Source organism: Pseudophryne corroboree, unplaced genomic scaffold, assembly GCF_028390025.1.
Source record: "Pseudophryne corroboree isolate aPseCor3 unplaced genomic scaffold, aPseCor3.hap2 scaffold_2947, whole genome shotgun sequence".
Classification (NCBI taxonomy): Eukaryota; Metazoa; Chordata; class Amphibia; order Anura; family Myobatrachidae; genus Pseudophryne; species Pseudophryne corroboree.
The window spans coordinates 16785-24625 of record NW_026969615.1 but is presented as its reverse complement, the minus strand read 5'-3'; the positions used below and the strand labels follow the sequence as shown (position 1 = coordinate 24625).

Genomic DNA, 7841 nt, shown 5'->3' with positions numbered 1-7841 from the left:
GGCCAACATGAGCCCCACACTGATGGGGGTGTATAAAGCGATCTAGGGGTCATCCAAGCGCAACCCCACAAAGGCCGCCATGCCCTGCGTGACCATTTTCTCTTTTCATATGCAGACGAGGGTTGCAGCCAACTATACCCATTGCTTGGATGACATCACCATATGCGAATCCATCTGCTGCAGGCCTTCCCCCAGGAATGCTTGCACTAGTTGTTGCATTTGGTTTGTTGTTTGGGGGGTGCTTCAGTATTAGGCAGCCTTCTGCCCTCACACATTCGTCTGAAAATGTGTTCTCCCTGCAGTTGTTGTCCCCAGATGAGAGTTCCCTTGTGCTGCCTCAGTTGAATCTCCTTTACTTGACGGAGGTGTGCCTGAGCAGCGGCCCTCCCCAGCCCTATCTCAAATCATACTTATTTTGCTTAGGTGATACCATGGTCATGAAGATTGTTTTCCCAGGGTGAGGTTCATTCATTGCATTCTGGGTATGCTGACCTCTGTGATTTCCCCAAATGTGGGAATCTCGACTGCATAATTTGTGGTAGGGGGGGGGGACTGCATTTGTGCTTTCCCCTGGTTGGCTCTGGTATAATTTAGATCTCATTGTCTCAGGTCTCTCTCCCGCCTAGCTTGCTGTCTGTTTCCACTTCTCTTTTCTTGAGCCCCTCCCTTCTATGCCCTTGCGCACTATCCTGACTTCTCCCGTCTGCTTACTTTGTGCCTTCCAACGCACAATGCGAACTACAGGTGGTGTTGCAGGGCCCACACCCTTTTATTTGCATTACAGAGCAGCTCTGGAGCTGTTACAGTGCCCAGCTGCTGCAAGAAATCAGCTTGAATGCTTCAGGGGCTGGGGCATGGCCAACATGAGCCCCACACCAAAGGAGGGTGGGGGGTGTTCAATGCGAACTAGGGGTCATCCAAGTGCCCCTTTTCTCTTTTCATATGCAGATGAGGGTTCCAGCCAACTTTGGCCCACTGCTTGGATGACATCACCGTATGCAAATCCGTCTGCTGCAGACCTTTCCCCAGGAATGCTTGTACTAGTTGTTGCATATGGTTTGATGTTTGAGGGTGCTTCAGTATTAGGCAGCCTTCCGCCCTCTCATTTTCATCTGAAAAGATGTGGTCTCCCTGCAGTTGTTGTCCCCAGACAAGAGTTCCCTTGTGCTTCCTCAGTTGAATCTCCTTAACTTGACGGGGGTGTGCTCGAGCAGCCGCCCTCCACAGCCCTATCCCAACACATGCTTTTCTTGCGTATGAGATCTCTTGATCATGAAGATAGTTCTCACAGGGTGAGGTTCATCCATTACATTTTAAAGTAGGAAGGTACAAATTACATATTCAAATTACATATATGTGCTGGATTCAAATGTTTTCCCCCCTTCCTTTCTCAATTGTGCCCATCAGCAGCTATTCTAATGTTGCTGCCAATGGGTGTGACACATTCATTTCTTCTGTGGGGTACACTGGACTCCACAAGGATTCACATTGGGGTGTAGAGTAGGATCTTGATCTGAGGCACCAACAGGCTCAAAGCTTTTGACTGTTCCCAAGATGCTCAGCGTCCCCTGCTCTATAACCTCGCTTCCATGAACAGGGAGCTCAGTTTGTAGTTGGTGCCTTCAGTAGCAGGCCACTTAACAGGGGGCTGCCTCAGGCAGCCTATTCTTAGCTATTAATTTTGACAAGAAAAGAAGAACTTTTTTTATAAGAATCTACAAGGGCTGCAGCAGGTTAGGTCTAATAGACATCTTTACTGCAGCTCCATCACTCCCAGCGGCGCAGTATACTCCCGTGCCCTGGTTGCTGGGTCACTGCAGCGGAGGCTCCGGTTTCTTCCTAAGGTCAGTCACACACACACCGCCCTCCGGGATCACGAGGCCGCTGATGAAAGGGAGGTAAGGGACTTCTGTGCCCACACTATACCGTGATCCAGCGTGGCTGTAGGGGGTGGGCCATGTGCGCACTGGCGTGGACACTGATTACTGGGCAGCCGCTCCACTAGCCACCAGGGACAGTTAAGGAGCACAGCTCTGGGGGGGTTTTCTCTTATATTAACCCCATTTTGTACTACCCGCAGTGCATTGTGATAGGTAATAGAGCCTGATTCAGGTTGGATTGCAATCGCAATAAGCAATCCAACTGCAAAAATTGCTAAGAGCATACGCATGCGCCTGCATTTTCTGCGGCACCCCGCAGATAATGCGATCGCTTCTGACTGTCAATCGGTGCTGGGGGGAAGGGGCAGCAACAATCCATTTCCAAGTCGGAGATGGAGCGGTGCATGGGCAGGGCTACAAAATGGGGTCGGCAACGGAGAAACAGGAGGCGTGGTCAGAGCTGCTGCATGACATCACATGCAGCAGCTGCGATCACAAAAATGGTGGCGGCTTCCTGCGCACACATACAGTCTGCACCAACAGGAGGCTAACCCATTTTTTATGATCACGCTGAACTGCACTGAGACTGCAATTTCAGCGTGGTCAAGAAGGGAGGCGGCATGCTGGGTGGCCCCAGCATGCGAACCAAAGTAACTAAGTAAGTTACAGAATTTGCAATCCTTACTGAATTAGGCCCATTGATTACAAAATGTATTTGTAAATATTTGAAGTTTTTCTTCAGGGACTAACACAAAAGATGCTTGGGGCTACTAACACATGGGTAAGCCACGTAAAGCTTCCCATGGGTCAGTGGCATCACAACGGGGTTGCGGCCCACACCCGAGTGTCACCCGCCAAGGGGGGTGACACCAAAGTGCCGGCTCCTCTTCAGTGACAGAATATGGGTGTTTCACTGTAACATTACGTGCAACACCCAGTTTCTGTCACTGTGCAGGAGCCAGCACCACTCACACACTAGTCCCCGGGTGCAGCACTCAACCCCCGGGATACCCGGAGCAACAAAATGGAGATTCAGGAAAACAGGCCACACCCCTACCTATGAGACCATGCCTCCTTTTTACCATTGCGCTGCTTATCTGCGCGCACTGCATTACAATCTCCCTCGCTGCCTCTCTGGGTGTCACCAATGATAGTGACACCTTTGCCATGCTTGTAGCAGCTGGTCCTAAGATCTACACCTCCAGCCCTGAGTGTTTGCCCTTGTGACTTGTTGATCATCATAGCGAAGCAGATTCTTACAGAAAACTGCAGGGGCTTAGATTGAAAAGAAAAACATTGACGAACCCATCATTTCAGCAACAGGGTCTGCCACACGGCTGACTGAAATGACTGGTTGGTTTGGGTCCCCACCAAAAAAGAAGCAATCAATCTCTCCTTGCACAAACTGGCTCTACAGAGGCAAGATGTCCACCTCATCATCCTCCGATTCCTCACCCCTTTCACTGTGTACATCGCCCCCCTCACATATTATTAATTCGTCCCCACTGGAATCCACCATCTCAGATCCCTGTGTACTTTCTGGAGGCAATTGCTGGTAAATGTCTCCACGGAGGAATTGATTATAATTCATTTTGATGATCATCATCTTCTCCACATTTTCTGGAAGTAACCTCGTACGCCGATTGCTGACAAGGTGAGCGGCTGCACTAAACACTCTTTTGGAGTACACACTGGAGGGAGGGCAACTTAGGTAGAATAAAGCCAGTTTGTGCAAGGGCCTCCAAATTGCCTCTTTTTCCTGCCAGTATACATACGGACTGTCTGACGTGCCTACCTGGATGCGGTCACTCATATAATCCTCCACCATTCTTTCAAAGGTGACAGAATCATATGTAGTGACAGTAGACGACATGTCAGTAATCGTTGCCAGGTCCTTCAGTCCGGACCAGATGTCAGCTTTTCAAGCTCCAGGATATCCTTTTTGTAGTACGGTGCCCAGAACTGTACACAGTATTCAAGGTGTGGCCTCACTAGTGATTTATATAACGGGAGTATAATACTCTCGTCCCTAGCATCAATACCCCGTTTTATGCATGCTAATATCTTATTAGCCTTCTTTGCTGCAGTCCTACTTTGGGTACTACTGCTTAGCTTGCTATCTATGAGGACACCTAAGTCCTTTTCCAGTACAGAATCCCCTAATTTTACCCCATTTAGTAGGTAGGCATATGTCTTATAACTTTTTTTTTCAATATATAAACATTTTTATTATAAGATTTTCAATGACACAAGTACATCCAAGTTGCAGATTATGGATTGTGAAGGACAAATCAACCATATAAACAATTTAAGCAATTTAAATTGCATGCAGGTAGTAGAATATCAAACTCCTTGGATGAAAGTTGGTCGTAATAAACTAGGATAGAAAATAATAAAGTAGAAAATAAGATTTTAAACCTACCGGTAAATCTTTTTCTCGTAGTCCGTAGAGGATGCTGGGGACTCCGTAATGACCATGGGGATAGACGGGCTCCGCAGGAGACATGGGCACTTTAAGAAAGACTTTAGTTCTGGGTGTGCACTGGCTCCTCCCTCTATGCCCCTCTATGCCACAGTTAGAGAAACTGTGCCCAGAGGAGACTGACAGTATGAGGAAAGGATTTTGTTAATCCAGGGCAAGATTCATACCAGCCACACCAATCACACCGTATAACTTGTGATAAACTACCCAGTTATGAGTACGAAAAAACAACATACTGTAGCATCAGTGCAGGATTGATGCAACTCTAACATAACCCTTATTGAAGCAATAACTATATACAAGTATTGCAGAAGTAGTCCGCACTTGGGACGGTCACCCAGCATCCTCTACGGACTACGAGAAAAAGATTTACCGGTAGGTTTAAAATCTTATTTTCTCTAACATCCTAGAGGATGCTGGGGACTCCGTAAGGACCATGGGGATTATACCAAAGCTCCAAAACGGGCGGGAGAGTGCGGATGACTCTGCAGCACCGATTGAGCAAACATGAGTTCCTCCTCAGCCAGGGTATCAAACTTATAGTATTTTGAAAAGGTGTTTGAACCTGACCAAGTAGCAGCTCGACACAGCTGTAGTGCCGAGACCCCTCGGGCAGCCGCCCAAGAAGAGCCCACTTTCCTCGTGGAATGGGCCTAGACCGATTTCGGTAACTGCAATCCAGCCATAGAATGCGCTTGCTGAATCGTGTTACAAATCCAGCGAGCAATAGCCTGCTTTGAAGCAGGGGCACCAATCTTGTTGGTTGCATACAGGACAAACAGCGCTTCAGTTTTCCTGACTCTAGCCGTCCTGGCCACGTAAATTTTCAAAGCCCTGACCACATCAAGTAACTCGGAATCCTCCAAGTCACGCGTAGCCAAAGGCACCACAATAGGTTGGTTCATGTGAAAAGATGAGACCACTTTTGGTAGGAATTGAAAATGGGTCCGCAATTCCGCTCTATCCACATGGTACACCAAATATGGGCTTTTATGTGACAAAGCCGCTAATTCCGACACTCGCCTAGCCGAAGCCAAGGCTAATAACATGACCACCTTCCATGTGAGATATTTTAACTCCACCGTTTTAAGTGGTTCAAACCAGTGTGATTTTAGAAAACTTAACACCACGTTAAGGTCCCAAGGTGCCACCGGAGGCACAAAAGGAGGCTGAATATGCAGCACTCCTTTTACAAAAGTCTGAACTTCTGGAAGAGAAACCAATTCTTTTTGAAAGAAAATGGATAAGGCCGAAATCTGGACCTTAATAGAGCCTAATTTTAGGCCCAAATTCACTCCAGTTTGTAGGAAGTGAAGGAAACGGCCCAGATGGAATTCTTCCGTAGGAGCATTCCTGGCCTCACACCAAGAAACATAATTTCACCATATACGGTGTAATGTTTTGACGTTACATCCTTCCTAGCCTTTATCAGCGTAGGGATGACCTCAACCGGAATGCCTTTCACTGCTAGGATCCGGCATTCAACCGCCATGCCGTCAAACGCAGCCGCGGTAAGTCTTGGAACAGACAGGGCCCCTGATGCAACAGGTCCTGTCTTAGAGGAAGAGGCCACGGATCTTCTGTGAGCATTTCCTGCAGATCCGGATACCAGGTCCTCCGTGGCCAATCTGGAACAATGAGGATTGTTCTCACTCCTCTTTGTCTTATTATCCTTAACACCTTGGGTATGAGAGGAAGAGGAGGAAATACATAGACCGGCCGGAACACCCACGGTTTTAAATCTAGGATCGAGCACGGTGGCCGAAATGTATTGCTCTGATTTCAACAGATTGAATCCTGGTTAAGCGAATTAAGGGCTCCATCCACAAGTCCCACATGCCTAGCGGAATCGCTCTGTTTTAGCTCCTCCTTCAATGTCTCCAGCTTCTTCTGCAAAAGCCTGGCAGTGTCTGAACTGACTTCACGTGTGGCAAGTTCAAAGGGTTGCAGAACCTTACACAACGTTGAAATCATTCTCCACTGCGCTTGAGTCAGGTGCATTCCCCCTCCTTTGTCTATATCGTGGGTAGATGTATAGGCTTGAATGGCCTTTTGCTGCTCCTCCATCCTCTGAAGCATATAGAGGGTTGAATTCCACCTCGTTACCACCTCTTGCGTCAGAGGATGGCAGGGCAGGTGCAGGAATGTTTGGTGGTGCTCCAGTCTTCGGCACGCGGTGGCTGAATGCAGAAAGTGGCCCGCAATTCTTCGGGCCTCCGACAGCATCTCTTGCACGCCCCTGTCGTTTTTTTAAATAATTCTGCACCACCAAATTCAATGTATGTGCAAAACATGGGACGTGCTGGAATTTGCCCAGATGTAATGCACGCACAATATTGGTGGCATTGTCCGATGTCACAAATCCCCAGGAGAGTCCAATTGGGGTAAGCCATTCTGCGATGATGTTCCTCAGTTTCCGTAAGAGGTTGTCAGCTGTGTGCCTCTTATGGAAAGCGGTGATACAAAGCGTAGTCTGCCTAGGAACGAGTTGGCATTTGCGAGATGCTGCTACTGGTGCCGCCGCTGCTGTTCTTGCTGCGGGAGGCAATACATCTACCCAGTGGGCTGTCACAGTCATATAGTCCTGAGTCTGCCCTGCTCCACTTAACCACGGACATGTGGACTAGTGGACCTTGGGTACAACTGCATTTTTTAGGACACTGGTGACTCTTTTTCTGAGGTCTGTGTACATTTTCGGTATCGCCTGCCTAGAGAAATGGAACCTAGATGGCATTTGGTACCGGGGACACAGTACCTCAATCAAGTCTCTAGTTGCCTCTGAATTAACGATGGATACCGGAACCACGTTTCTCACCACCCAGGCTGACAAGACCTGAGTTATCCGCTTTGCAGCAGGATGACTGCTGTGATATTTCATCTTCCTCGCAAAGGACTGTTGGACAGTCAATTGCCTACTGGAAGTAGTACAAGTGGTCTTCCGACTTCCCCTCTGGGATGACGATCGACTCCCAGCAGCAACAACAGCAGCGCCAGCAGCAGTAGGCGTTACACTCAAGGATGCATCGGAGGAATCCCAGGCAGGAGAGGACTCGTCAGACTTGCCAGTGACATGGCCTGCAGGACTATTGGCTTTCCTGTCTAAGGAGGAAATTGACACTGAGGGAGTTGGTGGTGTGGTTTGCAGGAGCTTGGTTACAAGAGGAAGGGATTTAGTGGTCAGTGGACTGCTTCCGCTGTCATCCAAAGTTTTTGAACTTGTCACTGACTTATGATTAATGCGCTGCAGGTGACGTATAAGGGAGGATGTTCTGAGGTGGTTAACGTCCTTACCCCTACTTATTACAGCTTGACAAAGGCAACACACGGCTTGACACCTGTTGTCCGCATTTGTGTACAGGATGCATACCTTCATGTCCCCATTTATCCATCTCATCAGGCGTACCTCAGATTTGCGGTACAGGATTGTCATTGCCAATTTCAGACGTTGCTGTTTGGTCTCTCCACGGCCCAGAGAATTT

The 7841-nt window shown here is 48.3% G+C and overlaps 1 non-coding gene across 1 annotated transcript; it reads left to right on the top strand.

Moving 5' to 3' along the window:
* Nucleotides 1-406: 406 nt before the first annotated feature.
* On the top strand, nt 407-573 carry LOC135015491 (U1 spliceosomal RNA). Its single transcript, XR_010213738.1, has one exon. It is a non-coding gene; the product is annotated as a U1 spliceosomal RNA (small nuclear RNA).
* Nucleotides 574-7841: the final 7268 nt, after the last annotated feature.